Source organism: Macrotis lagotis, chromosome 5, assembly GCF_037893015.1.
Source record: "Macrotis lagotis isolate mMagLag1 chromosome 5, bilby.v1.9.chrom.fasta, whole genome shotgun sequence".
NCBI classification, from domain to species: Eukaryota; Metazoa; Chordata; class Mammalia; order Peramelemorphia; family Peramelidae; genus Macrotis; species Macrotis lagotis.
In genome coordinates, this window is record NC_133662.1 from 134,026,627 (window position 1) to 134,044,234 (window position 17,608).

The 17,608-nt window shown below is 35.0% G+C and overlaps 1 non-coding gene across 1 annotated transcript; it reads right to left on the minus strand.

The window, feature by feature from the left end:
* Nucleotides 1–14,326: 14,326 nt before the first annotated feature.
* On the minus strand, nt 14,327–14,430 carry LOC141490289 (U6 spliceosomal RNA). Its single transcript, XR_012469138.1, has one exon. It is a non-coding gene; the product is annotated as a U6 spliceosomal RNA (small nuclear RNA).
* Between the last annotated feature and the right edge of the window lie 3,178 nt (nt 14,431–17,608).

Here is a 17,608-nt window from a genome sequence, read left to right on the forward strand (position 1 = left end):
AAATAGACATGGGGACCATGAGATCTTACATATAAGATCCCTGCCAGTCACATAATGATTTAGTTATAAAATATAATATTACATATGTTTTATTTTATTTTCATCTATTTTATTAAATATTTCCCAATTATATTTTACTTTGGTTTGGGCTGTACTCCGGAGTTTCAGAGATTGCCCTCAGACTCCTATTTGACATTTTAGTTCAAGGTGATTAAATGATTTACCTAAGATCACATAGTTTATACGTATCAGTATCACTCATTAGCTGGAATTCTGGTATACTTTAATTGCTTAGGTAGAAGTTTCCAGGTTACTTTGCTATGGGTTAATAATGAAGAAATAAGGGAAAAATCTAAAAGTAAAGGATTTTTTTTTTGCTTTGGAGACCAACTTTTCACATTTTCTGCTTAAGTTCATCCTAAATTCAAATCCTTAGAGGCCATAGATGTTTCACAGAAAAGAGAATATGTCAAATTGCAAATTTTTACAGGAAAAGTGAATTTGAGTGGTTTTTTGGGACAGTTTCTCACAGCTTCAGTGAATAAGATGGGGGGGAATAAACCCTATTTTCACAATATATCAATGTTGTAAAAAAATTTGCCCTTGGGCAAATTAATTTTCTCCCTAGGTTCTATTTTTAACTCTCTCATATAATAATGGAAATAACATATGTTTGTTAAGATTGTTGGAGAAACCCAAAAAACATTTTTTTAAATTGGGACAAAAGGCACATTGATATATTAAGTTGTTACAGAGAGATCATTTCATCACCTGTTGTTATTCTGACATTACATTTTCCTAGCTGAGAGAGATAGATAAAGATATTATTCCATCATTCTTCTTCTACAGGTGTTCTTCCTGTGTGGCTAGACTACAAGGAAAGGAGAGAGATGGAATGTTCCCTCCACTGCTCTGGCCTCATATAGCCTGCAAAAGAAGAGGAAACACAGAGACATAGAGAGACAGACGGACAGACAGAGAGACAGAGAGAGAGAGAGAGAGAGAGACAGACAGACAGACAGACAGACACAGAGAGAGACAGACACACACACACACACAGAGAGAGACAGAGACAGAGACAGAGACAGAGACAGAGACAGAGACAGAGAAATGCTATTCTATTAGTTCCCCCAACTTTTTCCTAAGGTACCCAATATCTTGAAAAGAATCGAATCTGAAGTCAACTGCTTAGGAAGATTGATAATATACTTGAACTGTTTCATCAGTCACAAGCACAAGCAATCTCCCACCTGTTCATACTTTTCCCAACCGCTGAATCTGAATCTCTGGCTGTCAATCAAATTTCATTCTCCATCCCAAATGTTCATTCTCTTATTTCCATTTCTCTCAACTCAAATTCTCTAATGCCCCATTGTAAATTTCACCTTTCAATGTGCTCTCTGGAATTGTTGGTCATAGGTAAAAAGTCTTCTTTCATCTTAAATCTTTTAATTTCACATTCCTTCCATCTATTTATTGTCACTAAAACCTGGCTCCCTCCTGATGACACAACCTTCTTGGCCTTTTCATCACTGATTACCCTTTCTCAATCCTTCTAATGGACTGGTAAAACTGAAATATTTGGAATGCTTCTTAATCTTTATTATCACGTCCAAATTTAGACTTCCAGCAATACTCATTAACCTCTTTTTCTAAAAGTATCAACCATATTTATCACTCAATAAAAAGAAGCTCTTCTCTACCAACTTCCAGGATACTCCCTTCCTTCAGTGCTTGGATCACAATTTCTTTCCTCCCCAATTCCTGTCTTCATTCTAGGAGACTTCTAAAAACATTTGTAAACTCCCTCACTCATCTCCATCTCCAAATTCTTCAGCATGTTTATTTCCTATGACCTACTCCTAAACTCCACCTCAATTCCACACAAGGATGGTTTATGCCCTTGTCATCACCCTTCACTGAAATGAAGCAATTCTTTTATATCTTCCTAATTAACTCAGAATCCCACTTTTCACAGTAGCTTTTCCAAAGTTTTCATCCAGTTCAAAGTCTTCCATAACTCATTCTTCCTTCTATTTTTTCAGTGGGGAACTTTGACTAATCTTATTTCTTTTTTCTCTATTTCTTTATCTCTCCTTCCCTTCCTCCCCTTTTTCCTTCCTCTTTTTTTCTCCCTTCCTTCCTCCCTCTTGACCTCACTGTAGCCTTTGACAGTGCTGATCACCTTCTTCATGCTATATTTTTCTAGGTTTTTTGGTAAGGCTGCTTTCTAATGTTTCTAATCTGACAATTCCTTCTTCTCCTTTGTTGGATCTTTATCCAGGAAATATCCATTACTGGTGGGTGAGCTCTACATTCTGTTCTGAGCACTCTTCTCCCTTTCTTCTATTTCATTTAGTGATCTTATTAACTATCATGGATTCACTTATCATTTTTCACTTATGGTTCTCAAATTTCCTCATCTAACATAATCTCAGCCTAACTTCAACTTCTTTTTTGAACATTTCTAAAGAAATGTCCCATAGACATCTTGAACCCATGTCCAAAACTGAACTCATTATCTTTCTCCCCAAATCTTCCCAAATATTCTTATTATGTCAAGGATATAATCATCTACACAATTACCCAAGCTCACAATCACAATATTATCTTCAACTCTTCACTCTCATTTTTCATATTCAATTTCTTACCTAATCCTCTCAATTTTACCTTCATAATATCTATTGTATCATCCTCTTCTATCATCTGACACTGTGAAACTCCAGAAGCAGTTCTCAGTTTTCATTATATCATACATGAATTATTGAATTGCACTACTGGTAGCTCAAGTCTCAAATCCATTTTGCTGATAAAACCATTGAAAATATGTGTTTTATATGTATTTAATTCTTTTATTATCAGATTCCAATGTGAGAAAAATTCTCATGAAAATTATTTAACATCTATATCTCATGTACAGATGATAGTATTGATTATTTCACTGATGTGAAATAATATTTGTAAAGTAGAGACCTGACCATGTCATTAATTCTCTGTTCAAGTCTTCAGTGGCTTCCAATGAAGCCACTATGGTGAGCTCCAGATCCTTCATTTTATCCTTTAAAGTTTATTACCATCTAAATCCAGTCTAAGGACACTCCCTTTCACCTGCTCTATGTCTAGTCTTACTGACTTTTTTTTGGCAAAGCAATGGGGTTAAGTGGTTTGCCCAAGGCCCCACAGCTAAGTAATTATTAAGTGTCTGAGGTCAGATTTGAACTCAGGTCCTCCTGACTCCAAGAAGCACTGCACTACCTAGCCAGACCCTTACTGACTCTTAATCTCTGTTCGCCTCAGTTTTCTCAACTATAAAATTAAGATAAAATAACAAAAACTTACTTCAAAATATTGTTGTAAGGATTAAATAAAAATAATGTTTGTAAAAAAATAAAGAGGGAAGGCATTAGTATCTGGCATATAGGTGATACAAAAATGCTTATTCCTTCCTCTTCTATATTTTTGTTCTCTGAATGCCTTATTCCATCTCTCACTTCTATATTTGAGCACATTTCTTTCTTTGAATGGAATTCATTTTTTTCAACATTCATCTATTTGCAAGTTTATGAGTTTCACATTTTTCTACCACCCTCCCTTCACACCCCTCCCCCTTGGAGATGAACAATCTGGTGAAAATTATACATGTATAATTGTGTTTAACATATTTCCATATTAATCCTATTGTGAAAGAGGAATTAGGAATAAGGGGGGGAATCTTGAATTGGAAAGAAAAAGCATAAAAGAAGTTTTAAAAAGTGAATGAAGGATGCTTTGTTCTGCATTCAGACTCCATAGTTTTTTTTTTCCTCTGAATCCTAATAGATCTCTCAGGATTGTCCTTGATTATTGAACTGCTGAGAGGAGTTGCCTCCATCATAGTTGATCATCTCACAATCTCAACTCCTTTTCTAAGAATCCTTAGATTCCTTCAAGTTCAATTCATGTGCAATGAATTCAAAATGCCTTTCCTAGGTACCTTAGTTTTTAATGCTCTTTTACTCTTCAAATTATATTATATTTCATTTTCTATTTAAATGTCATATTCCCTCAATAGAGTGAGAGGTACTAGTCTTTGAGCGTTTATACTCTGTTTCATCTGGTGTTTTTACCCCAGTGTTTAGCACAGTACTTCACATATAGTGAGCCTTAACTAAATACTTGTTAAATCAAAATGAAATATCAAGGTATAAAAATAAATTCAGAGTAAAATAAAAGCAAACCACACACAGTGCACCATTCCAACATTACAATTGCATCTTTCTTGGAAACAGCATTAGTGTTTAGGCAATGATATAGCTGACTACAATCCAAGTAAAACAACAGAGTCCTATTATTTTTCTGCATGCTTCAGGCTCTTAATACTCAGAAAGTATTAGAGTAAATGTGCAATCAGGTAAGTAAACCCATACTGCATATCTGCAATTCCCATCCAGTAGAAAAAAAATTATATTACAAGTCCCTATAATTACATGTGAATGCAATCAAATACAAAGTTTAGGTTCTCAAATCCTTTGAGTCATAGGATCTCATTTTCTATATATTTAATTTTATCCATCTAACCGGGGAGTGGGGAAAGCTGAATAATGTTCAAAGTTTAAAAAATAACAAGACGATCTTGTTGTCTGTAATTATCAGCTCCAGACCGATTGTTTCATAGAGCAATGTCCAGCATCAGCTTATGTGCACAAATGATACAGTTCTAGGCAGAGATATTTTTTTTCAGAACTTATAACTATAGCTAAGAAAATAATCTTTTACAACCATCTGAGGTTTCTTTTGGAGAGGAAAAAATCCTATAGTAAACTGAAGTTTTAAATTCCTTTCTATATTTGTGGATCTTATATCTCAAGAAACTTTAGTATTCTTGCTTGGAAATAGATAAGGTTAAAAAGAAAACTGGAGTATCTGAAATTAAAGGGAAGTCATATTACAGAAGATTTCCTTCCATTTAAAAAAATTTTTAGTATTAGAAGATAGCTGAAGCAACCTGTGATGTCTTCCCTAGTGATTATATTTTTCACTAAGTACAGATCTACTTGCAAACCAGTTAGTCAAAGAGATCAATGATGGGTACCTACTGTGTGGTAGTGTAATAGGGATATAACCATAAGAAGAAGCTAAAGAGTGGAAAATATGGATGTCATCTGAGTGGTGTGTGTGTGTGTGTGTGTGTGTGTGTGTGTGTGTGTGTGTGTGTGTGTGTGTGGGGGGGGAGTAGGTGGATGTGCCTCTCAGTCTTAAATATATGAGTTAAAAACTCACTTTTGGACTAGTGAGGGGAACATTATTTCATTAAAAGAATGTGAGGGAACAGGAAAAACTGACACCAAAATAAGATGAATCTATACTTATATAGTGGTTTCTTTTATGTTATCTGATTTGTACAACCACCTTGCCAGCTATAAGGATTATCATATCCATTTAATAAATGAAGGCAGTGAAGCTCAGAGGGTTTGGGACTTGTTAATTGATTATACCAGTAGTAAGTGGCAAAGTAGGGAAAGGAAATCAGATCTCCTGGTTTCAATCCTAGCAGTTTTTTTAATATACTTTGGAGAAAATAAAATAAACATGGAAAAATGAATATGTGTTTTCATATTGCTTCTCAAACATACATTTACCTTATAATTAGTTCTTACAATTTTGAAATTTACTTATGTTAAAAAGCTTTCTTAAAAAAGAAAATAGCCCCTGGAAGGACTGAGGTTTTTTTTTTTGGGGGGGGGGGGTCAGTCACACTTGAATGTGAATTAAAGTAAACTTTCTCTATCCCATTAAAATCACTGAGTATGTCTATATCCTGAAGAGATCATGAAAAAGAATAAAAACCACACATATACAAAAATATATAAAGCAGCTCTGTTTGTAGTGGCAAATATTTGGAAATCAAGTGGATGTCCATCACTTGGGGAACAGCTGAACACTAATTTTCTATTATGTATCAGTATGGATGGGATTTCAGAAAAGCCTGGAAAAACTTCCATGAATTGATGCTGAGTGAGATTAACAGAAACAGAAAAATGCTGTACACTTAACAACAAGATGGGGTGAAAATCAGCCTTGATGGACATGCTCACTCCATCAGTGCAATAATCAGGAAAAAATTTTAGGGGATCTGTGATGGAGAATACCATTTGTCTCCAAAGAAAGAACTGTGGAGTTTAAACAAAGATGAAAGATTATTATATTCAATTTTTAAATTTTTTTTAGTTTTTGCAAGGCAAATAGGGTTAAATGGCTTGCCCAAGGCAACACAGCTACGTAATTATTAAATATCTGAGGTTGCATTTGAATTCAGGTACTCCTGACTCCAGGGCCAGTGCTCTATCCACTGTGCCACCTAGCCACCCGATATTACCTTCAATTTTTAAAAAGTTATCCTTTATATCACATAATTTTGCTATCTCTGATAATTTCTTCCTTGAGGATATGTTTTTTTTTTCCCTCAACACAGTCAGTTTTGATCCATACATGTCATGGAAACAAATGTAAAGAATATCAGATTGCTTTCTATTGGGGGGAGGAGTGAGAAGGAAAGGGGAAAATTATAAAATTCAAAACCTTGCAAAAATGATTAGTAGAAACTTCTATTGTATATAATTGGAAAACAAATAAAATATTTATACAATAAAAAATGAAAAGATAGTGCGGAGCCAAGATGGGGACAAGAAGGGATCGAGTCTTAGGAGCTCTCTCATAAAACTCATAAACTAAGGACTCTAACTAAACTTTCGAGAGACAGAACCCACAAAGGGACCCAGTGAGGCAGTTCTCCTACTCAAGGTAACCTGGAAAAGAGTAGAAAGAAAAATCCCCGGGATTGGAGAGGCGGCCCTCCAGAGGGGTGGCCCAACAGAGCCAAAGAACCTCAGCCTCCCGGAGGCAGCCCCAGAGCCCTGGGAGTCTCAACTCACAGCAGTGGGGGAGTCTCCTGAGCTGCACCTCAAGGAGCACTGGACACAAAGTGGGGGGATAGCAGGGACCTCTGCCAGAGCCAGCACGTGGAGCCCAGCCCTCAGGGCACACAGCTAGCAGCATGGTCTTTCCCCAGCCCTGATCCAGGAAACAGAAGCAGGTGGAGCCCATAAGCAGGAGCCTCCAGGGCATGAGCCCATTGAGCTGAGGGAGGGGAGTGAAGAGAGACTGCAGAGCTCTGTCCTCTGCCCCTGGAACAGGACTCTGGGGCTCTGACCACATTCAGATCCTGATCGCAGTCTAGGCCCCCCCCATAGAACAGCAAGCCCCCCCCCACCTCAGCCCTGTGGCAGAGGGGGGCGCTTATGGTCATTCACAGACCAGGAGGGAGGACAGAGCCTCACACAATGAGACCCTTGTGGGAGTGTCCCAAAAGCTCAAGAAACACCCCAAACCAGGCCCAGTCTGGGAAAATGAGCAAGCAGAGAAACAAAAAGAAGACTATTGAGAAATATTTTGCAAATGAGCCCAAGAAGGACCAAAATACTCAGTCTGAAGATGAGGAAGCACAAGCTCCTGCATCTAAAGACTCCAAGAAAAACAGAAATTGGGATCAGTCTATGACAGAGCTCAAAAAAGACTTTGAAAATCAAATGAGGGAGTGGAAGAAAAACTGGGAAAAGAAAGGAGAGAGATGCAGGAAAAACATGAAAATGAAGTCAGCAGCTTAGTCAAGGAAATCCAAAAAAAATGCTGAAGAAAATAGCATGCTAAAAACCAGCTTAGGACAAATGGATAAAACAGTTCAAAAAGCTATTGAGGAGAAGAATGCTTTAAAAGGCAAAATTGGCCAGATGGAAAAAGAGATAAGAAAACTCTGAGGAGAACAAATCCTTCAGACAAAGAATAGAATTCAGGGAGATTGATGAATTTAACAAAAATCAGGAATCAATACTTCAAAACAAAAAAAAAATGAAAAATTAGAAGAAAATGTGAAATATCTCATTGAAAAAAACAACTGATATGGAAAACAGACTTAGGAAATATAATTTAAAAATTATTGGAATACCTGAAAGTCATGATGAGGGAAAGGGCCTTGACATCATTTTCAAAGAATTACTACAGGAAAATTGCCCTGATATTCTAGAAGCAGAGGGCAAAATAGAAATGGAGAGAATCCGCCGATCCCCCCAAGAAAGAGATCCCAAAAAACCAACCCCTAGGAATATTATAGCCAAGTTCCAGAACTCCCAAGTCAAAGAGAAAATATTCAAGCAGCCAGAAGGACACAGTTCAAATATCGTGGAGCTGCAGTCAGGATCACACAGGACTTAGCAGCAGCTACATTGGAAGCTCGTAGGGCTTGGAATACAATATACCAGAAGGCAAAAGACCTTAGAATGCAGCCAAGAATGAACTACCCAGCAAGGCTGAATGACCTCTTCCAGGGAAAAAGATGGACTTTCAATGAACCAGGGGAATTTCAAATGTTCCTTTTGGAATGGCCAGAGCTGAACAGAAGGTTTGATCTTCAGATTCAGGACTCAGGTGAAGCATGGAGATTGGAGGAGAGGGGGGATGAACTACATATATTCCTGCATAGAAAAATGACACTGATAATACTCATATGAACCTTCTCAGTTAATAGAGCAGGTAGAGAGAGCTTTTATAGTTGAAGCACAGGAGAAAGCTGAATTCGAAGATAAAATATGGTATAAAAATGGAGTCAATAGAAAAAAAGGGAAATGGAATGGGAGAAAGAAAAAGGAGAGGGGGAATAGTCCAAGATATTTCACATAAGATTTTTTTTTATTACAATGAGCTATTGGAATGATATGGAAGGGGGGAGGCAAGGGGGAATGAGGGAAACTTTGCTCTCATCAGAGGTGGCTAGGAGAGGAAACAGCAAATATACTCAATGGGGTATAGGCGTCTGGGAGTAAGAAGGAGGGGGGAGCAGGGGGAAGGGGTGGGGATGTGAATAAAGGAGGAGAGGATGGACCATGGGGGGAGAGTAGCCAGATATAGCACATTTTCTTTCTTAATTCTTGCGAGGGGCTGGGATTGGAAGGCCTGCCCAGGACCACAGGGCTGGGTGGATTCTGGGCCTAAGGGGTGGTATGGGGGCTCAGGGCTTCTTGGCTCCAGGACCAGGGATCTGTCTTCTGCACCACTCAGCGACCCTACAGCAGAGTTATAGTGAAAGGAGAGAGAAAATAGAGTACATGGTAGTGGAGAAATAAGAAAGGAGGGAGTTGCGATCAGCAATGGCAATGGTGGAAAAATATGGAAATAACTTTTGTGATGGACTTATCATAAAGAATGAGATCCACCCATGACAGAGTTGTTGGTGTTGGAACAAAGACTCAAGCACATTTTTTGTTATTATTATTTGGGGGAGGGTGCAGGGCAAGTGGGGCTGGGTGGCCTGCCTGCCTGGGGCCACATAGCAGGGTGATCTTTGGGTGTCTGGGGCCGGATTTGGACCCAGGTGCTCCTGGCTCAAGGGCCAATGCTCTGTCTGCCACCCAGCCACCCCTACTATTATTACTATTTTATTTTATTTTGGGTCTTTTTTTTCCTTTCTTTTTTTTGGTTTTTGCAGGGCAGTGGGGATCGGGTGGCTTGCATGTCACACGGCTGGGTGATTGTTGGGTTTAGGAGGCTGGATGTGGACTCCGGTGCTCCTGGCTCCAGGGCTGGTGCTTCGTCCATTGCGCCACCTGGCCATACCTACAATTATTACTATTATTATTTTTTATTTTAATTTTTTTTCTCTCCCCTTTACTTTTTTCGCCCAAACAAGTCTATCTACATTCATGAGGGAGGAGGGGTATTTTGTTTACTTGTAAAGAGAATATTTTATTAATGTAAAAAAAACAGTTGTACAAAATGAGAATAAAAAATAAATTTAAAAGGAAAAAAATGAAAAAAATGAAAAGATAACAAAATATTCCCAAATAGCTCTAATACAGTCATAAATCTAAAATAAAACTTATGATCATAATGCAATAAAAATCACATGCAAGAACTGATGCTGAGCAAGATGAGCAGTACCAGAAAAACATTGTACACCTTAACAACAACATGGGGGGTGTTGATCAATCTTAATGGACTTGTTGATTCCATTGGTGCAACAATTAGGCACAATTTTGGAATATCTGACATAGAGAATACCATCTGTATCCAGAGAAAGAATTGTGTAATTTGAACAAAGACCAAAGACTATTGCTTTTAATTTAAAAAAATTATCTTATTATGTAATTTTGCTATCTCTTATGCTTTATTTTTTTTCTTAAGGATATGATTTCTTTCTCATCACATTCAACTTAGATCAATTTATACCACAGAAACAATGTAAAGACTAACAGACTGCTCAGGGGATGGGGCAGAGAAAGATTAGGGGGAAAATTATAAAACTTAAAATAAATAAAATTTTTCTTAAAAAAAAATCACATGCAATAATGGACCAGGGAGAGATAGACTTAAAACTAATTGGAAACTAAACAACCTCATTTTAAAGAATGAGGGGATCAAACAACAAATTATAGAAAAATTAATGATTGTATCCTAGATAATGACAATAATGAAACAACATACGGAGACTTATGGGACACAACCAAGGCAGTAGTCAGGGGATATATTAGATCTTTAAATGCTTACATGAATAAAGTAGAGAAATAGGAAATTAATGAACTAAACATGAAACTAAAAAAATTAGCGAAAGAACAAATTAAAAACCCCCAATTAAATATCAATTGCAAAATTCAAAAAATTAAAGGAGACATTAATAAATCGAAAACAAGAAAATTATTGACCTAATAAATGAAACCAAGAGTTGGTTTTTATGGAAAAAAAACAATAAAATTGATAAGCCTCTGGTCAATTTGATTAAAAAAAAGAAAGAAGAACAAATTGCTAGTATCATAAATGAAAAAGGTGAACTCACCACCAATGAGGAAATTAAAGTAATAATTTAAAAATATTTTGCACAGCTGTATGCCAATAAATTTGATAATCTAAGTAAAATGGATGAATATTTACAAAAATATAAGTTGCCCAGGTTAAATGAAGAGGGAATTAAATACCTAAACAACCCTATCTCAGAAAACAAGCCATTACTGAACTCCTTAAGAAAAAAATCTCCAGGGCCAGATGGATTCACAAACGAATTCTATCAAACATTTAAGGAACAATTGCTTCCAAATCTATATAAAGTCTTTGGAAAAATAGGTGAAGATGGAGCTCTGCCTAACTTTTTCTATGACACCAAAATGGTGTTGACAACTAAACCAGGTATTTACATCTATATTGATGCAAAAATCTTGAATAAAATCTTAGCAAAACAATTACAACAAGTTATCACTAGGATAATATACTATGACCAAGTAGGATTTATCCCAAGAATGCAGGGTTGGTTCAATATTAGGAAAACTGTTAATATAATTATCTATATCAATAACAAACCTATTAGAAATCATATGATTTTCTCAATAGATGCTGAAAAAGCCTTTGACAAAATACAGCACCTATTCCTACTAAAACTATTAGAGAGCGTAGGAATAAATGGATTGTTCCTTAGAATAATAAGCAGTATTTACCTGAAACCATCAACAAGCATTATGTGGAATGGAGATAAGCTAGAGGCATTCCCAATAAGATCGGGGGTGAAACAAGGATGCCCATTATCACCACCACCACTACTACTACTACTACTACTACTATTCAATATTGTGGAACAAATGTTAACTTCAGCAATAAGAGAAGAAAACGAAATTGAAGGAATTAGAATTGGGAAGGAAGAAACAAAACTCACTCTTTGCAGATGACATGATGGCATACATAGAAAATCCCAAGAAATCTAAATCTAAAAATCTACTAGAAACAATTACTAACTTTAACAAAGTCACTGGATATAAAATAAACCCTCATAAATCCTCAGTATTTCTATATATGACTAGCAAGATAAAACAGAAAGAGCTAGAAAGAGAAATCTCAAAGTAACTTCATACAATATAAAATACTTCAGAGTCTACCTGCCAAGGCAGACTCAGAAACTTTATGAAAACAAGTATAAAATACTTCTCATACAAATAAAATCAGATTTAAATAAATAGGCAAATATCAACTGCTCATGGATAGGCCAAGCTAAAAAATAAAAAAATGACAATTCTATCTTAATTAAACTAATTGGTGCCCTACCAATCCAAATTTCAAAAAATTACTTTAATGAGTTAGAAAAACTCACTGTTTTTCTAAAACTCATTGTGTACATCACTGTCTAAAAAATAAATCAATTCATATGGAGAAAAAAAATGAGAATTTCTAGGGATTTAAAAGGGCAAAATAAGGTGGCTTAGCCCTACCAGATCTAAAATTATATTATAAAGCATTAGTCATCAAAACTCTAGTACTGACTAAGAAATAGAGTGGTGGATCAGTGGAATAGACTGGGTAAAATAGCAGGAAATGGTTATAGTAATTTGCCATTTGATAAACCCAAAGAGTCCAGCTTTTGTGATAAAAATTCTCTTTTTGAGAAAACTGTTGAAAAATTGGAAGTTAGTATGGCAGAAACTTGGATTAGACCAACACCTCACACCCTATACCAAGATAAGATCAAAATGGATACAGGATTTAGACATAAAAGACAGTATTATAAGCAAATGAGGAGATTAGGGAATAGTTTACCTGTTAGATCTATGGAAAGGAAAGCAGGTTCTGATCAAGGAAGAGATGGAGGACATAATGAAAAACAAACTAGTTCATTTTAATTACATTAAATTAAAAAGCTTTTGCACAGACAAAACCACTGTAACCAAGATCAAAAGAAATGAAGCAAATTGGGAAACAATTTTTAAAAGTAGTATTTCTGACAAAGGACTTATTTCAAAAATATATAGAGAATTGAGTCAAATTTATTTTAAAAAATACAATCCATTCCCCAACTCATAAATGATCAAAGGATATGTGGAGGCAATTTGCAGATGAGGAAATCAAAGCAATACATAGTCATATGAAAAATTTCTCTGAATCATTCTCTAAATCAGAAATGCAAATTAAAGCATCTTTGAGGTACCACCTCTCCGCTCTCAGACTGGCCAATATGATCAGAAAGGACAATGATCAATATTGGAAGAGATGTGGGAAATCTGAGACACTAATGCAATGTTAAGGGAACTGTGAATTCATCCAACCTTTCTGGAGAGAAATTTGGAATTACACCTAAAGGGGCAATAAAAATATCCATACCCTTTGATCCAGCAATACCACTACTGGGTCTATACCCTGAAGAGATTATGGAAAAGGGTAAAAATATCACTTGTACAAAAATATTCATAGTGGCCCTGTTCGTGGTGGCAAAGAATTGGAAATTAAGTAAATGTCCTTCAACTGGGGAATGGCTTAACAAACTGTGGTATATGTACATTATGGAACACTATTGTTCTATTAGAAACCAGGAGGGATGAGATTTCAGGGAAGCCTGGAAGGATTTGCATGAACTGATGCTGAGCAAGATGAGTAGAACCAAAAGAACATTGTACACCATAACAGCAACATGGGGTTGATGATTAATCTTAATGGACTTGCTCATTCCATCAGTGCAACGATCAGGGACAATTTGGGGGTATCTCCGATGCAGAATACATCTATATCCAGAGAAAGAATTGTGAAGTTTGAATAAAGACTAAAAACTATTACCTTTAATTAAAAAATACATTATCTCACTATGTAATTTTGCTATCTCTTAAATTTTTTTCCCATAAATATATGATCTCTCTCTCAACATATTCATTTTTGACCAGTGTAAAGCATAGAAACAATGGAAAGAATAGCAAACTGCCTTCTGTTGGGGGATGGCGGAAGGGAAGAGAGATTAGGAGAAAAACTGTAAAATTAAAAAATAAATAAATAAATTGAAAAGAATAAAAATAAAATGTTTGAATTTAAAAAAAATCACCCAGTATACAGAACAGGTGACTTGGAATTATAAAATCCAAAATATTTAAATCTGAATCTTGATACTGTACCTCACTGCTTTTATATATATATATATAGATAGATAGATAGATAGATAGATAGATAGATAGATATAGATATAGATATAGATATAGATGTAGATGTAGATGTAGATGTAGATATAGATATAGATAGATAGATAGATATAGATAGATAGATATATAATATTTTATATAATATATAATTGTTTATTGTTGGTCTTTTTTGAATCCTGATTCTTTAGTGCATTGTTTTTACATTTTTCAAAATTGTTTTAATGATGTTGCTATAATTACATAATTTGTTCTAGTGATTATGCTCACTTCCCTCTGCACCAAATCCTATAAGCTCCCCAAGTTTTTCCTCAAACTATTTTTTGTCATTTGTTATGATACAATAGTATTCCATTACATTCAAAATTCATGAAAACCTTTTGAATTTGAATGACATTCTTTTCCAAGAGGCATGCTAATTTTCTCTGCATCATTACAATTTTAGCATGCATAATGCTGATATAAACATGATTGAACAGTTAGCATTGGAAACCTAAACACAATGGGTTTTTATGAGAAGATAAATTTGACATTTTTAGCAAGTCACAAATAAACACCCGAAACATAAAGATTGTGAGTTGGGGAACATCTAAAACTTTCCCAAGAGAATTTTATCAACATCTAAATCAGAGAGGTGACATTAGGAAATGAAATTTGGAGGGCAACAGAGAGGAAGGGAATCAATTAATTGGGGCAAGAGAGTTTGATTGAGGGCACCTTAAATTTTAATAATGGAAATGTTTAACACTATTTGTGAAATTATGTAATAAACTCTCTTTGTCACTTAATGTATCTGGATTTGAGAATTTTTAATGAACAAAAATGCTGATTTTTCCAAGCATAAGGTTATACCCCACATAGCATACAAGTTGTTATTTTTTTAATCTTTTAGAGATTTTATTTATTTTGAATTTTGCAATTTTTCCCCTAATTTTGCTTCCCTCCCCAACCCAGAATGCAGTCTGTTAGTCTTTACATTGCTTCCATGGTATAGAATGATCTAAATTGAATGTAATGAGAGAGAAATCATATCCTTAAGGAAGAAAAATAAAGTATAAGAGATAGAAAAATTACATAATGAGATAACATTTTTTTCCTAAATTAAAGGTAATAGTCTTTGGTCCTTGTTCAAACTCCACAATTGTTTCTCTGGATACAGATGGTATTCTCCATCACAGATACCCTCACAATTGTCCCTGATTGTTGCATTGATGAAATGAGCAAGTCCATCAAAGTTGGTCATCACTCCCATGCCGCCATCAGGGTGTACAATATTTCTCTGGTTCTGCTCATCTTGCTCAGCATCAGTCCATGCAAATCTTTCCAGGCTTCCCTGAAATCCCATCCCTTCTGGTTTCTAATAGAATATTAGTGTTCTATGACATACATATACCACAGTTTGTTAAGCCATTCCCCAATTGTAGGACATTTACTTAATTTCCAATTCTTTGCCACCACAAACAGGGCTGCTATGAATATTTTTGTTCAAGTGATGTTTTACCAATTTTCATAATCTCTTCAGGATATAGACTCAGTAGTGGTATTACTGGACCAAAAGGTATGGACATTTTTGTTGCCCTTTCAGTGTAATTACAAGTTTCTCTCCAGAAAGGTTGGATGAGTTCACAGCTCCACTAACAATGTATTAATGTCCCAGATTTCTCACATCCCTTCCAACATTGATCATTATCCATTCTGGTCATAGTCTGAGAGGTGTGAAGTGGTATCTCAGAGAGATGCTTTAATTTGCATTTCTCTAATATGTAATGATTTAGAGCAATTTTTCATATGACTATAGATTGCTTTGATTTCCTCATCTGCAATGTGCCTTTGCATATCCTTTGACCATTTGTCAATTGGGGAATGGGTTTTTTTGAAAATTTGACTCAGTTCTCTGTATATTTTAGAAATAAGTCCTTTGTCAGATATACTAGTTGTAAAAATTGTTTCCCAATTTACTACATTTCTTTTCATCTTGGTTACAGTGGTTTTGTCTGTGCAAAAGCTTTTTAATTTAATGTAATAAAAATTATCTAGTTTGTTTTTAATGATGTTCTCCACTCTCTTACTTAGTCATAAACTGCTTCCCTTTCCATAGATCTTACAGGTAAACTACTACTTGATCTTCTAGTTTACTTATAATATTGTTTTTTATGTCTAAATCCTCATAAAGATTAAGTTTATTAGGCAATAGTCATTTACAATAAGAGCACAACAGGCATTAAAATCTTGAGAAAATGACAGGAGAAAACATTATACAAGTTTCTTAGAATTTTAGAATGGAAGATTTTCTATAAAATATCTATTTGACCTAGTGCATAGAATGCAGGACCTGTAATGTAGAAAATCTGAATTGAAATTGTTTCTCAGATATTTCTATATTTTGACCTTCAACAAGTCACTTAACCTTTGTCTGCTTCAGTTTCCTCACCTATAAAATGAGGATATTAATTATATCTCTTTCCCAGTAGTGTTGAGAAGTTCAAATAAACTAATATTTGTAAAGTGCTTTGCAAATACTTAAGTTCTCTATAAGTGTTAGCTGCTACTGCACACATGGAAATGCAAACCCAAAATGACCTGTTCAAGACCTTAAAAGAAAAAGCTGAAACAAAAATTAAAAATTGTAAAAATCATAGAACTCAGGTCATCTGTCTCCTCATCAATTAAACTTTTGGCTACTCAATTCTGTCTCATAGTCTTGTGTGATATTTCAGAGAATCCTCATAGTTGGCTAGAATCATCAGCATTGGATAGAGCCTCAGAAGTGACTTTCAGCTTCTAAAATAGGGCAACTTTACTTGAAGAATGATTAACTTATAATAGTAAATATGAATGATAATCCAGTATCTGCTTAAAGACTTGTAGTAACAGGAATCTCATTACCTTGCCAGATAGAAAATTGAAATTTGGGATAGCTCTAAGCACTAATAAATTTTTCTTTCTATTGAACTGCACCTACCCATTTTCTATAGTTCTTTCTTTTAGAGTTAAGCAGAAGAAATATGATACCTGTTTCACATATATCAACTAAATAGTGTGAGTAAAGTATTCATATGGTCATAAGGTGTACTTCCAACTTAGGACAGATTTGTGATGAAGTAAGAAACTAGTGGCAGTGAGAACTTATTTGAATAATCCTCTAAATCACTTCCATATGGTGACCCTGTGTCTGGTCCTTTCAGGAAAAATATATAAAAAAAATAAAACCAAGGAGTGACATTTTTCATAGAACTTTCAAGTTTAAAATCCATATTCACATAGGATAGTTTGTGCACACTTGCATAAAGAAAACATTGTTCTTTACTCATTATAAGAATGTATGTGTAGATATATGCATATTTTGCAGAGTAGAATTATATTATTATCTGCTTCTCTTTAGTAGATATCCCAAGTTTTTATCTCATTTCAAATATTTCTCTCAGTCTCATTTGAAATTGGTTAGGATCTTTTGAATTGAGTTATAAAGATCTTAACCTATAGAAAATGTTATAATATTTTATTATACTATAATTACTAGCACAAATATTACATAGTACTATTACAAATACAACGATGTGATTTTCATCTTCATGAATTGGCACAACCATAAACAAAAGAATGGTATATTGGAAAGAACACTGAGCTACAAATGAAGCAACAAG